General features: G+C 39.7%; 1 non-coding gene across 1 annotated transcript; it reads right to left on the reverse strand.

Annotated features, from left to right (window-relative positions):
* Window positions 1-14464: 14464 nt before the first annotated feature.
* On the reverse strand, window positions 14465-14572 carry LOC112752666 (small nucleolar RNA R71). The gene has a single exon (XR_003177091.1). It is a non-coding gene; the product is annotated as a small nucleolar RNA R71 (small nucleolar RNA).
* Between the last annotated feature and the right edge of the window lie 694 nt (window positions 14573-15266).

Below are 15266 nucleotides of genomic sequence, written 5' to 3' on the forward strand. Positions count from 1 at the left end.
AAAGAGCAGCAATATACAAGAAATACAGCATATGAACAAGATCACAGCAACAACAGATTTGCAAATTTGATAAAAGAGAAATATGAACAGTGCAAGTAAACAGACCTAAATCCACTAACCACATCCTAGGCTACCTAACAACCTAAAATCCACTACAACATGCATATCTAACTAGCCTAAACATGAACATAAACGGAAAAATAAGAATAACTACGAATGGATAAAAGGGATTGCGTGTTGCGGAACCTGGAAGGCCAAATAAGGAGAATAGGCAGAAAGGTGGCTGGGGGTGGTGGGCACGGCGGCTGGCGGTGGTGGGCACGGCGGTGCGGCTGTTCGGGGCAGGGGGAAGAGAGGGTAATGGGGGTAGGGGAAGGGAGGGGGAAAGGGGTGGTGTTGCTGGTGGAAGGGGGGTTGCGGTTGGGACGGTTGGCGGCGGTGGGTGGTGGCGCGGAGGGGAGCAGTGGCGGAGGAGGAGGAAGAAAGAAGAAAGAGGAAGAAAGAAGGGGGAAGGAGGGAGGGGGTGGGTGGCGGCGGCGTTTGGGTGGTCGGCGGCGTCTGGGTGGTGGCGCGGTGGTGGCTGGGTGGTGGTTGTGGTTTGGAGGAGGAGAGAAGGAAGGGGGTGGGGTTCAGGGGGGGCACGAGAATAGGGTTTCGCGTGACATGGGGGGTTATAATTTCAATCCACGTGGCCGCGTGGGGCACGCGGTCGCGTGGTTGGAGCGAAAAAGGTGGTTGACGCGATCGTGTTGGTGACGCGATCGCGCAGAGGGCAAAAAGAGTAAATGACACAATCGGGTGGGGCAGGCGATTGCGTCGCTGGAATTTGTGCTAAATGCGCAACTCTCTATCTCCTTGGGGGTGTTCGTGCAATCCATGCAATGCGGTCGTGTTGCTGACGCGGTCGCGTGGGATTGGTATTGTGCGAGTGACGCGATCGCATGGATGACGCGATCGCGTGGGTCAATTGTGCGAAACGCACAATGGCCGCACGATTCCAGCCTAACTTTCTGGACGATGGATCTTTACGCCGATCTCCAGGTCACGCGGCCGCGTGGATGACGCGGTCGCATGGGAAGTGTAGGTCGCCATTTGACGCGATCGCATGGGTGATGCGGTCGCGTCGCGCACCCTTTTTTTTATTTTTTTATTTTATTTTTTATTTTATTTTTTTTATTTTTTATTTTTTTTTACGCATGAAAAATGCAGAATGCAATGATTAATGTGAATGCTATGCATGATCCCAGGTTTAATAAAATAAAATAAAACTCAAAAAGAAAACTAAATAAAATTAAAAGTGTAAAAGGAACGATCATACCATGGTGGGTTGTCTCCCACGTAGCACTTTTAGTTAAAGTCCTTAAGTTGGACATTGGAAGGGCTTCCTGTTATGGTGGCTTGTATTTAAATTCATCTAGAAATCTCCACCAATGCTTGGAATGCCAATAGCCTCCAGGGTCCCAAACTAGGCATGTAAAGCTTCTGAATAGCTTCAAACAGATTGTCAGGCTCCCGGGGTGACGAATGTCAGAATAGATTCCAGGATCCCAAGCCTTGTTTTTAGATCCGCCTCCGTCTTGGTCTACATGTTTCCATCCGGGCGGTTTAGAAAGTAGATTCTCACCATGGTAACCAAACGTTTTCCGTCATCCATTCGATTGAACATGATACCAATCCGTGCACTTCAAGTTGAAGCGTGGAACCTTATTGAACCTTGTGCACTAGCTCTGAGCACGAGCCATTTCCCTCTTACTCTTAAAGCCGCAGAGAGCTCTAAGCTGGCCATCTGTTTCAAGTAAACCATATTCAAGTGAATAAGTAAAGTTAAAGGTTAAGGATTGTACCCACTTGAAGCTTATATTAGGCGGTAATGGCCTTGGGGTAGGTGTTTCTGGTGGTTCTATAAGTTCTACTCCCTTGTGCTTTTCTGTGAATTCCTCCACTTCTTCGCAAGATTCTTCAAATGCATCTGTATCCTGGTCAAAGTCTTCTATGTCTTCCTCATCACTTGAGTCATAGATCGGAGATTGAGAGAAATCTACCTCTGCATAATCTTCGTATTCATTTGGGGAAGATTCTTCAATCTCAGAGAATTCACTTGCGGATGCAAGTTCATTACTAAGAGAGCTTGACTTGTGACTATCATTATTAAGGGAATTTGTGTCCTGGGTTATTCCGTCTAGTTCTTCATAAACGACTTGCCTTGGGGATTGTGCAATATCCTCCTTAGCATCAACTGTAACGTCCTTGACGGAGTTCTCCTCAACTCTGGATTCCCATGGAGGTTCAGCGTCTCCTAGATCTTCAACCAACTCTTCTTCTTGTACAATGACAACTTCTTCTACTTGTTCTAGTACGAATTCATGCTCTGTCTTGTCCACTGGAGTTTCTAGTGTCTGCTTCATGCTACGCTCTTCATTAGATTGTCCACATGGGGCTGTGGTTGGTCCTTGAATGTTCGCGCGTCTAGAAGCTAATTGAATTACTGCTTGCTCCAGTTGTCGAATGGTTGTTTGAAGTTTATTTACTGTTGCCTTGAGGCGAACCTCTGATTCTTGGGGTGATGGATTTGGACATGAAACATAGGAAAGTGGTGGTGCTTGGGAGTGATTGGATTGGAATTGGGGTAAGAAAGGATCATACGGTGGTGAATGATGAAGAGAAGCTTGTGAGTGTGGTGGTTCGAGGTTATGTTGAGAGGATGGTCTATAGGCACGGGGTGGGGCTTGTTGGTAGTTACAAGGTTGTCCACCATATCTATCAGCTGGGTATGCATTGTAGAATGGTCGTTGTCCATGATATCTTAGAGGGTGTTGTTGCCTGAAGGGTTGATTAGATCCTCTTGGCTCCATCCATCCTTGATTGGTTTGACCATGATGCATATTCCTGCTGTAACTTCTATTTCCTTCAACAAAGTTAGACCCAAACTCAAAGCGAGAGGGGTGAGAATTCATAGTAGCAAATAAAATTAAAAAGGAAAAAAAAACAGAAATAAATAAACAAGCAAAAGAAAAATATTTACAATAACCAATAATAAGGCACACGTTAGCAGTTCCCCGGCAACGATGCCATTTTGACGTTGAGATTTTTGCCAGTAAAGAATTTTAATAAAACAGTCACGTTGTAGATATAGTTTCTAAACCAACAAAAATCCCTTCGTACAAACGTTTTGGTTGTCACAAGTAACAAACCCCTTTAAAAATTGTTAACCGAAGTATTCAAACCTCGGGTCGTCTTCTCAAGGAACTGTAGGGAAGTATGTTCTTATTATTGGCTATAAAGATTGTAAATCGGGGTTTAGAGGATGAGAAGTAAGTGATTTAAATGACAAATAAAGTAAATGAAGAACAAGTAATTTAAATAGCAAGTAAATTAAATAAATGACTGTAAATAAGCTTTTGGCAAGGTATGAGAAATTGGAGGTCCTATCCTAGCTATCCTTATCAATGATGATGATGGTTGAATCTTAATTCTGCTTTGTTAACCTTTACTAAAGTAAAGGAAATCAAGGGATTAATTAATTGATCTTCGAATCCTATTTATTTCCTAAGAAAAGATTGGGATTATTGAAGCTCAAATTAACAAAGATAACAATTGTCAAGCATGTTTGAGTTTGATAGCTCCTGAGTTACTGATTTCTTAACCAAGACCAAAAGGGGGAAAAATAAATCTATCGAAATAAAAATGCCTTCAGATTGGGAATGACAGTAACATAAATAAAAGAAAGCGATATTAAACTGAAATACCTCAAATAACATTAATTCAAAATAGTAATCTGTAACATGGGAGTATTCATAAATTCAATTGTAAAAGTAAACAAGCAACTAAAGTAATGAATAAAAGTAAAAGGAAAGCTTAAAGTAAAGGAATATTAAAACCTGGGATCGAGAGTTACTCCTAAAGAGAGAAGTCCTAAATCCTAGTCCTAAAGAGAGAGAGAATCTCTCTCTAAACTAAATCTAAATCATGAAAACTAAACTAAAGTGGTCTCTCCCTGTGAATGGATGCATTCCCTCACTTCATAACCTCTGGTCTATGCCTTCTGGACTTGGATTTGGGCCAAAAAGGGCTTCAGAAATCGTTGGGAGCGTTTTTTGCAATTTCTGGTGCGTGGCCTCTGTCACGCATCCGCATGGGTCATGCAGTTGCGTCATTCGGAGCTTTTCTTGCCACGCGGTCGCGTCAGTCATACGACCGCCTCATGTGCGTTCTGCTTAAGGCGCGCGGTCGCGTTAGTCATACGGCCGCGTCGCTGTTGATTCGCGCTTGGCACACGATCGCGTCGTCCATGCGATCGCATCGATGCCAGTTTCTTCAGAACTCCGTTTTGCACTTTCCTTCCATTTTTGTATGTTTCCTTTCCATCCTTTAAGTCATTCCTACCTTAGAAGATCTGAAAACTACTCAACACACTAATCATGATATCGAATGGAATTAAAGGTGATTAAAATAATTAATTTAAAAGCATAGGAAACATGTTTTTCACATACATCACATAATAAGGAAGGGAAAGTAAAACCATGCAATTAACATGAATAAGTGGGTGAAGGATTGAATAAATCACTCAAACTAAGTACAAAATATATCATAAAATAAGGGTTTATCAATGACCAAGAAATGACAGATTATAAGCAATCCACCCAGTGGGGATATGCTCTAGGGCTACAAAATGATCAAGATAATTTAATGAGATACTGCGCAACACTACAAAATGATTCATGTCATTATGCCAATGGTGTATGGGAGTGTCAACAATGAATAATAGAATATGAACACCTCCCAGAGACACAAGCTGACCCATATTTCGATGAATATAACAACTATTCATGTTGTAGCTGGGAAGGTCAAAATCAAAGAGATTTTAATGCTCCATATTCTATTCATCAAGAGACATCATCACTTGATTGTGCTGTCAACATATTCATGCAAGATTGCTCCCCCATGCCACAAAATGATCCATACCCTGATGAATTCAACAAGTACTCAAGTTATGGGTGGGAGGATCAAAATCAAGAAGCAACCAATAGCCCATATTCCACCTATCAAGAACCATCATCACTTGAACATACCTTCAATTCATTCATGCAAAATTATCCAACCTCACCTCACAGTTTTTCATTTGAAAATTCTTCATCACTTGACTATGCCTCAACAGAAAATTCCTTCAAAAACTCACAACCCACACAAACCTCTCTGAACATACCTTGCAATGAAGTGAATGATTATTGGCTATGAAGGAACAAGGGGGTATGATTGATAAAGGGACAAGGAAGTAAATGGACAAGAATTTAAATGACAAGAAGAGTAAATCAAGCAAGTAACTAAAGAAAGCAAGTAATAAAGAGAGACATTCATGGCAAGAATTGAGATTATAGGCTTTCTATTCTAGTCATACAATGATTAATTCATCTTATTTAGTCAACTCCAACAAATGGTAGAAGGTATCATGTTATCTTCACATAGGGAGAATGTCAAACAAGACTAATCAATCATATCACAATAATAACAAGAATCTATCTCATTTCATCATCTCCAACATTGGAAGAAGGTATCACATTATCTTCCATGAGAGAAAGTTAAACAAGACTAGTTAATCTCAAATAAAAAATCCTAATCAACTCACTAATTGAATTAGCAAAAGATTAGCGTCATTGAAAATGATATTAACTAACAACTCTAGATCTCCAACGTAAGTTGGGTTTTCATGACTTAAGATTACCTAAGTACTCTTTCCAAGCCAAGAATGCTCAAAATCTACTCTAACATCCAACCAAGCATTTTATCAAACACTTGGAAGGAATAAAAGGAAAGCATAATAAATGACAAGAAATAGTAAAATCTATCAACTACCAATTGCAAGAAAAGTAAATCAAAAATTCAAATCATAAATTAAAAGAACATTAATATTAAATTTCACTAAATGTAAATAAGATCCAACATGAATATTCAGAAACATAAAGAGACATAAAAGTAAAATTGACAAGAGAACTAAGAAGAATAGAATAGTAGAAATAAGACATTGGAAAAGAAACAAGATGAAGTCAAGAAATCATGCCTAGATCTAAGATGGATTATCCTAACCTAATTCTAGAGAGAAGAGGGAGCTTCTCTCTTTAGAAACTAACCTACATGATGCTATACTACCAAACAATTGCTCCCCCTTTGCCGAAGCTTGAATTCTGCATGAAATAGCATTAGAAATGAGTTGGGTTGGGCCCAAAGTGCTTCAGAAATCGCTGGGGGCGATTTTACTTTAGTAGGCCACGAGCAGCATCGGTGCGCACGCGTACATGGCACGTGCGCCCCCCTGAACACGAAGTAACATATAAAAAATTTTATATCATTTTGAATCCCCGGATGTTAGCTTTCCAACGCAACTGGAACCGCCTCACTTGAACCTCTGTAGCTCAAATTATGGTCGATTGAGTGAGAAGAGGTCGGACTTGACAGCTTTACGGTTCCTTCATTTCTTCATGAGTTCTCCCACTTTGCATGCTTTTCTCCTCACTTCTTCCATCTAATACTTGCCCTATGAACCTGAAATCGCTTAACAAATACATCAAGGCATCGAATGGAATTAAAGTGAATTGAATTTAGCTACTTTAAGGCCTAAAAAGCATGTTTTCACATTTAAGCACAAATCAAGGGAGAATTGCAAAACCATGCTATTTCATTGAATAAATGTGGAAAAAGGTGATAAAATCCCCCAAATTAAGCACAAGATAAACCACAAAATTGGGGTTTATCAAATCTCCCCACACTTAAACTAAGCATGTCCTTATGCTAAAATCAAGAAAGAAGCAAAGGGACATCAACATTTATTCAATGCAAACTAACTACATGCAACCTATCTATATGCAATCTATCTATATGAATGCATCCACTTAGTCAAAATAAATCAATTTCCAAGAATACATATACAAATACAAGGGCTAAGGCAATAGCAATCACTCAACCCACAATTGAATTGAATTATTAAAAAGATTTTACAAACTTGCAAGAAAATAGATGATCATGGGTGGAAACATGTAATTGAGCAATCGAACCCTCACCGGATGTGTATCCGCTCTAGTCGCTCAAGTGTATGGGGTTGATTCACTCAATTCTCCCCTAATCATACTTTCCAAGATTTGTTTTTCATCTAACAATCAACAATTACTTTATGCATGCATACAAATATCATGAGGGCTTTCCCATAAGTTGTAATGGGGCTAGGGTCAAGGTAGGATGCATATGGTCAAGTGAGCTTGAAATTCGAATCTTTGATTAACTTAAACTTCCCACCTAACCTATGATAACCTATATAATTCTAAACAAACCTAACTACCCATTCTCTTTTTGATCACCACCCATATGTATTGACTTTTATTGAGCCTTGCTTTGGGGCATTTTGTCCCCTTTTTATTACAATTTTTTGTCTTTCTTTTTCTATTTCTATTATTTATTTTCGTTTTTTTTTCTTTCTTCCTTTTTTTTAAAACTAAAATATATATACAAGAACATCAATGCATATGGTTTACACATGATTAATACATGAGTATGTACCCAATTCCCAAGATTCTCAACACAAATACAAAAATACACTTTTATCTCTACCCAATGTTCCCAACTCTCCCAAAATCAAATGATAAACACTCTCACTAGCCTAATCTAATCAAAGATCCAAATTAAGGGATATTTATTGTTTTTCACTTAGGCTTGTAATGTGCTACAATTAAGAACAAATGGGTTAAGCATAGGCTCAAATTGGTTATCAATGGAAGATAAAAGGTAGGCTTATTTGGGTAAGTGAGCTATTTGAACAATGACCTCAATCATATAAAAGCATGTATATACAAAATAATGGACATATAGAATTAAACAAATCAAAGATTACAATCATAGGAAGAGAATAATGCACACAAGAATGAAAATAAGTGGTTATATATGATGTAACCACACAATTAGGCTCAAATCTCACATGCTTGTGTTTTTAGCTCAAAAATCATGTTCGACAAAGTATATAATTCAAGCAAGTTCTAAAATTTTTTTTTTTCAATTGGGGTGCCCTATAGATAAATCCTTGGAAAATATCATGAAATGCAAAAGTGTTGGGATTATAAACTTGTCACCCAAAAATGCCGAGCGGTCGGACGACCTCCCCACACTTAAAAGTTTGCACCGTCCTCGGTGCATCCAAAGATGAAAAAGGGGGTTCGGCGACTTTCCTAGTTGCTACCTTCAGTTGGTAGGTCAACCGATGCTGCGTGTTCTTCTCCTACTTCTGTTTTTGCTTATGATGATTCATCCTGAACATAGAAAACAGGAGATAATAAGACAAGTAAATTCACAAGAAAGGAAGCATGGATTGTTGAAATGAGGTAAATCACTAGAATTGAGTGAGTGAATTAGTGTGACATTAATGAAAAATAAGTGTGTGGGTCCTAACTTGCATGCAGTTTAGAACTCACACTCTAGTATTTAGAAACCATGTCACAATTATACAAAAGAAGACACACATTTCACTCATTCTAGTGTGCTTGAAATACTTCAAAAGACTTATAGGTTAAGTCAACCACACAAGTAGTAAAGAGGCATGGAAGCATTCAAGCAATTAATCAAGCAATTGTGAAATTGGATAATGCATGGACATTGATTGATGTGTAGGTAGATTTAGTGAACAAAATGGTATATGAAGCTCACACAACAATCAATGACACATATTGAAGTTGTTGCAACACCTAAGTGACATAGAGGTGAAACACATGGATGCTATGGAATTTAGGAAAAAGAAGATAGAAGTGGAAATCAATCACATAGCAAGCATGGCCCACAAAGCTTTACAAAGCTCAAAAATATGTCACTAGGTAAGCTTTGATCCAATTTCACAATTCTACAATCTCAATGCATGAAATAGATGATGTGAATAAGGGTAAACCATAAACAAGCATCACCTAAAAAATATACAATGATAATATACAATTGCATAGCAGTAGGTGATGAATGCATAGTGGCCAAAACATGCAATTCAAAGAGGTAAGATGCATGAAGGCAATGTAAGAAGTACTTGGTATTCAAAAGTGTTAAGCATGAAAAATTCCAAACCAAGTAACCAAATACAACCGCAACAAAGAAATCCAACAAGTACAATTAACAACAATGATGTTAAACTAACATCCTATCAATAAGCAGCAGCAGTAAATAGTAAACAAGATTAGTAATCCAACACTTATAATGGAAAACAAAAGTTAAACAAAAATTAAACTAACTAAAAGAAATGGTGTTACATGATATTTGGTAGTGTTGGATGATGTTTGAAGGGTGGAAAGAAAATAAGAGAAGAGACAAGAAGGAATGAAATGGAAAGAGGAGAAGAAAAGAAGGTGAGTGAAACAGGACAATCCACGCGTGCGCGTCATGTGCGCGTAAGCGTGGATTGATGAAATGGAAGCGACGCGTACGAGTGCAGTACGTGTACGCGTGCATGGCAAGGTAGAGAGTCGACGCGGACGTGCAAGGTACACGTTCGCGTGCCCTGGGCACAAAGTTGGCACACTTCAGGCACAACTCTCGGGTGAATGTATGGGAGGTGGAAAAATTTAATCCACGCGTACGCGTACATGGCGCGTCCGCGTGGATGGCCAAAATTGCTTGATTCACACGTACGCGTGGAGTGCGCGTGCGCGTGGGTGGTGCTCTGTTTTTCAAAATTTTTCTATGTTTTTGCACCAAACCAAGAATTTCAAACCTTCAAACAACTACCAAAACAACATAAAACCGTATTTAACCTACTAGACTACCAAACAAACTTAACAAATCAATCAAAACATGAGATTAAACCTATTTTACCAATATGTACAAAAGGTAAAATGAAAAGATGTTACCATGGTGGGGTGTCTCCCACCTAGCACTTTTGTTTATTGTCCTTAAGTTAGACTTATGGGGAGCTCCTCATCAAGGTGGCTTGTGCTTGAATCCATCCTTGAACATCCACCAATGCTTGGACTTCCATTGTGCTTCATCATTCAAAGTTAGTAACTCCAAGCTTTGATGGAGTTCTTCACAAACCATAGGCTCCCAAAGTTGATCTTCCTTGTGCGATCCGGGATCCCACACTTTGTTTTCACACCCGTCCTTGAGTTGATCATGGTGATTTCCTCTGGGTGGCAAGAGAGATGAATTCTCATGGACGCACCAAATTATTCTCCTAGACCCTTCCAATTGACCACTAGTCCAGCCTTTGTATTTCATGTTTGATGTATCAACCCTAATGAGCCTTGATTTGTAATGCCAACCATGAAAAATCTTTCTTTTACGCTTCATCCCACAAAGCATCCTAAGTTGACCATCCGTTTCAAGCAAGCCATATTCGAGTGGGATAATAAAGGTAATAGAAATGAATTTTACCCACTCAAATGTAGGAGTAGATGGTAACCTAGGCAAAGAAGCTCCTAAGGGTCTTCTCAAAGCGTATTCAATTCCCATCCTCCTTTTTCTAAGGATCTCCATTTCTTCACAAGTTTTCTCAAATGTGATCCTTTGTTCAACAATATTATCTAAGCCTTTTCCCTTACTCAAGTCATAATTGGGAGGGTGAGAAAAATTTACCTCCACAACGCTTCCAAACCCAATGGGGGAAGGTTCTTCATGCTCAAAGGATTCTTCACCACTAAGACTTGATGCTTGATCTTCATCACCAAGGGGACTCAATTCTTGCTCTATCCCATCCAATTCTTCATAAGGGATATGCCTTGAAGGTTGTGCACATTCCTCCTTAGCATCAAATTCAATCATCTTGGAGGGGTCTTCTCCAATCCTAGACTCCCAAGGTGGTTCCGTATCTCCTAAGTCTTCAACCACTTCTTCCTCTTCTTCAATAATCTCTACCTCCTCCTCTTGTTGCATTTCTTACTTTAACTCCTCTTCTTCACCTTGGAGCTTTAAGTTCACTCCCTCACTAAGCTCCTTCATTGCTACTCCACATTCCACAATGGAAGTGCCTTAATCTAATAGGCTTAGGCGGGATGAGACTATGTTGCCAATGGCTTCTACCATGATAGCCGTTTTTGCTCTTAACTCCTCAAATTTCTTTTCATCCTCCTCGTGTTGCCTTAAGGTATGATATTCAAGATCCCTTAATTCTAGCATAGAGGCTTCATCGGGAGGTGATGGTGGAAGAGAGGTTTCATTGTTTGAGAGAAAGGTATTATAGTCAGAAGGTGGTTCTTTTAGGTAGAGTTGTGGTGGTTCAATATTTCCCATTCTTTCCATTTGTTGCACAACACACTCCATGGTTGCTTGAAATTGATCCAATGCTTCCTTGAGATGATCCCTTGACTCTTGTTCCTCTTGGATATCACGAATAGGATCATATGACTCTTGGATTGAAGGACATGAGTATTCTTCCATAGGAGGTTGTGCTGGAAAATAGAGTTCATCTTGTGGTTGAAAGTTTTCATGTATTAGAGGTGGTTCGTCTTGGTAATAATATAGAGGGGACGGCTCTTGAAAATGTTGATGTTGGAGTAGTGGTGGCTCTATGTGTGGTTCATATGTCTCATATGATTGTTGGTAGGATGGATATGGATTAGGGTCATATGAAGATGGTTGGTAAGAAGGGGCTTGTGAGTATGGTTGAGGGTTATGTTGGGGATATGGCTCATAGGCATATGGTAGTGGTTCTTGAAAGTCAGAAGGGGATTCACCATAGCCATTGGATTGATATGCATCATAGAATGGCTCTTCTTCATAGTGCATTGGTGGAGGTTGTTGCCCTGAGGATTGATCATATGCATATGGCTCCTCCCACCTTTGATTGTCCCATCCTTGATACACATCCTCATTGAAGCTCTCATTTCCTACAACATAGTTAGAACCAAACTCATAGCCAAAGTGAGAATTCACGATAGCAAGAGAAAATGAAAACAAAATAAAATAAGAAGCAAGAAAATTAAATCCTAAAACTAGCAAAAACTAACAAAGAAGCAAAAGGTAAACCTATTTACAATATTCACATATATACAATAACCAATAACATAACACCATTGCAACTCCCCGGCAACGGCGCCACTAATTTGACACAAGCTAACCTAATTCTAGAGAGAAGAGGGAGCTTCTCTCTCTAGAAACTAACCTACATGATGCTATACTACCAAACAATTGCTCCCCCTTTGCCAAGCTTGAATTCTGCATGAAAAAGCATTAGAAATGAGTTGGGTTGGGTCCAAAGTGCTTCAGAAATCGCTAGGGGCGATTTTACTTTAGTGGGCCACGAGCAGCATCAGCGCGCACGCGTACATGGCGCGTGCGCGCCCCTGAATGTGAAGTAACTAATAAACCACTATTTTATGGTTTATATTGTGTTTAATTGTGTGGTTTTATCATGATCTTTACCCACTTATTCATTAAATATGCATGCATTTATAATTCCTTTCTAAAATTATTGCATGATTGAAAACTTGCTTTTTAGAGACTTTTAATTATGTATGTTATTTCTCCTCTATTCCATTCGATGCCGTAATCTGTGTGTTAAGTGTTTCAGGCTTTATAGGGCATGAATGAGTTGGAGATTGGAGAGAAAGCTTGCAAAAATGGAAGGAACACAAGGAATTGAAGAGATGACCAGTGAGAAGTGACACGGCCGCATGGATGACGCGACCGCACGAAGAAGAAGAAATCGCAGTGACGCAGCCGCATGGACGACGCGACCGTGCGGCATGGAATAACATGAGTGACGCGGCCGCATGGACGACGCGTCCGCGTGGCAGAGCAAAATGCCGAATGACGCGGCCGCATGGATGACGCGACCACGTGACATGCGCGATCTGCATAATCTGCAGAATCGCTGGGGGCAATTTCAGGCCTTATTGTGACCCAGTTTTCGGCCCAGAAAAGCAGACTAGAGCCAGAGAACATGCAGAAACCAAAAACAACATTCATTCCGCATAGTTTTAGTTTTTAGATCTAGTTTTCCTCTCCTTTAGGTTTTTTTCTCAACACATTCATAGTTTCTAGGATTTGTTATGTTCATTGTTTTTGCATTGGGATATTGAGAAGAGTTATTGCCTCATCAAGACTTCGATATTCTAGTTCGTTTTCTTTACTTGTCTCTTACTCTTCCATGTTCCTTAATTTACTTAATTTTACCATTGGATTATTTTAGCATTTATTAATACAAGAATCACCTTTATTTTTAATTAATCTTTTGATTATTATTCATCATGTCTTTCTTTAATTCCCTTTCTTATGTTATGAATTTTGCATTTACAATGAGCGAGTAGTTCCCTAACTTGATGGGGAGTTGATTGAAAGGAACCCTTGAGTTGGAATGCTCAAGAGAAAGATTGTAATTGGGTTTATTGTTGGATTGCTCTCTAGTCACTAACACCAATCCTCCCAACAGTGGATTGGAACTTGTGGATAGAAATAGCATTCCAGCTTGTTTGACTTTCTCTTACTTTGTAAGGGACAACTAAACATAATAACCTTCAATTGTCAATTAATCTTGAGAGTACTCCAATAGGAATAGGCTTTCCGCTAATGAAATCCCAGTCAAGGCTTTTATTTAAATTTATATAAATTCTCTAATTTAATTTTCTGCCATTCAACTCAAACTTTTTTGAAAACATCTGATTCATAAAATAGCACACTTTTCTGCAACTCGTTGGGAGACGACTTGGGATTCATACTCCCAGTATTTTAATTTTAATTTCTGTGACACCCTTCTAAATTGATAAGTAGATTTCTGGTTGGTTGAGAACTATACTTGCAACGCATATTTTATAATCATTCTTAACTCGCCAATTTCCGCTCGCATCAATTTTTGGCGCCGTTGCTGGGGAGTTGCAATAGAGTGCTAAAGTTATTAATTGGAATTTATTTATTTGCATTTTATTTTATTTTGTTACTATGAGCTGCTTGTTTCTTTCGTTAGATGACACGTTCGCTTCCTGATCCAAACTTGCTAGTATTCGATCTTGAGATTGAAAGAACTATTTCATGGATAAGGCAAGCTCGGTGTCGGTTAGTCCTCCCTGAGGGCGGATCTGAAATGTCACTTGAGAAAAAAACCAGCCCCCGCTCTACTGATTTAGTTGTTTTACGTGCAGGTAACATGGGAGCAGCCAGGAGAGTTACTATCCAGGAGGCTGGAGCCCCTGATTTTACAATGCAACCATTTCAAGCGCATCACCCAGCGGTGGCTACAGACTTAGAAATAAAGACCGCACTGCTCAATTTGATGCCCAAGTTTCATGGCTTATCTGCTCAAGAGCCTATCAAGCACCTGAGAGATTTTCAGGCAGCCTATTCTACTATCAAGCGTGATGGTGCAGATGAAACATCAATTTTGCTGAAAGCTTTCCTGTTTTCTCTTGAGGGGAACGTAAAAGAGTGGTACTACACTCAACCAGCAGCAATTGTATCCAACTGGGATACACTGAGAAGAGAATTCTTGGAAAAGTTCTTTCCAGCTGAAGTTACTGATAAACTAAGGAAAGATATTTCCATGATTGTTCAGGATGATTCTGAAACTCTTTATGAGTACTGGGAGCGCTTCAATAATCTTTTGGAAGCTTGCCCCCACCATATGATTGACAAGATAGTGTTACTCGGTTATGTCACACAGGGAATGAGGCCCCAAGATAAGACCACATTGGAAAGTTCAAGCAATGGGTCTATGAAAAAGTACAAGACCACTGATGAGGCATGGCAATTGATCAGTGACTTAGCTGAATCTACTTGGAATCACAGGCAGAAATAAGGCCGTTCAAAAGCCATTGCAGAAGTATCCTCTAGCAGAGAGACTGCTACTTTAACTCAGAGTATCTGTGAAATGACCAACTTGCTGAAGCAGATGCAATTGAACCAACAACAAGTTCAGCAAGCTCAACCTTCTCCACCACAGCAAAACCAACAGTTAGTCCCACAGAGAGTTTGCAGAATCTGTGCTGATTATAGCCACTATACTGATGAATGTCTGCAGCTCCAGCAGGAAGACAACACCATGGTAGCCACACATAACTTCTATGACCACCCCAACCAAGGGTACAATCAAAGTGGCAATTACAACCATGGATGGCAAGACAATTCTAACCAGAATTGGAGGGACAACAACAACAGAGGAGGCAGAGATAATTAGGGAAATCAGAGGTAGAATAACAACAACAAAAGGCAGCAGAATTAGAATCAGCCTTACAGAGCACCTCACCTAAGGCAATCCCAAGGACCACAAAATACCCTACAGCAATCCTCTCAAATTACCCATCCTTCTGCATCTGCCAATGATG

The sequence above is a fragment of the Arachis hypogaea genome, chromosome 15 (assembly GCF_003086295.3).
Source record: "Arachis hypogaea cultivar Tifrunner chromosome 15, arahy.Tifrunner.gnm2.J5K5, whole genome shotgun sequence".
NCBI lineage: Eukaryota > Viridiplantae > Streptophyta > Magnoliopsida > Fabales > Fabaceae > Arachis > Arachis hypogaea.